Raw genomic sequence first — 522 nt, 5'->3', positions numbered from 1 at the left:
AAAAAATTGGTTATCTAATACTATATTATACTACATAGAATTGAAAAAAAGTTAAAGGAGCCATTTTTGTTTAAAATTTATACACTAATTTATCCATTAATATGCTGCTTGTTCAACAGATTATAACATCCATACTTTTATTAGTAAATCAATAATATTAATAATAATAATTTTTTTATTTCTTTATGGGACAACTCTTGTACAAATACAGTTTGTCTGTAAAGAACTTAATTTAACAATCATTGTAATAATAATAATAATAATTAACAATCAACAAACTATTTGATTATTATGTAAGCTAATAACAAAACAGTATACCCAAATGGTGAATTAAAAATCATTTATATAAACTAATAACAAACAGTAAACCCAAACTGGGATTATCTACATTAGTCAGAGTGAAAAAACAGATAATATATCTGATATATAATATGGAAACCATCAGAAATATAAAATATTTTTTGTGTTATCAGGAGCATTGGTCACATAATAAATTTTAAAAAAGTAATTGAATCGTTTCTA

Source organism: Halyomorpha halys, unplaced genomic scaffold, assembly GCF_000696795.3.
Source record: "Halyomorpha halys isolate HHAL.00 unplaced genomic scaffold, Hhal_1.1 Scaffold1067.1, whole genome shotgun sequence".
Taxonomy (NCBI): Eukaryota; Metazoa; Arthropoda; class Insecta; order Hemiptera; family Pentatomidae; genus Halyomorpha; species Halyomorpha halys.
This window is presented reverse-complemented; position numbering follows the sequence as displayed.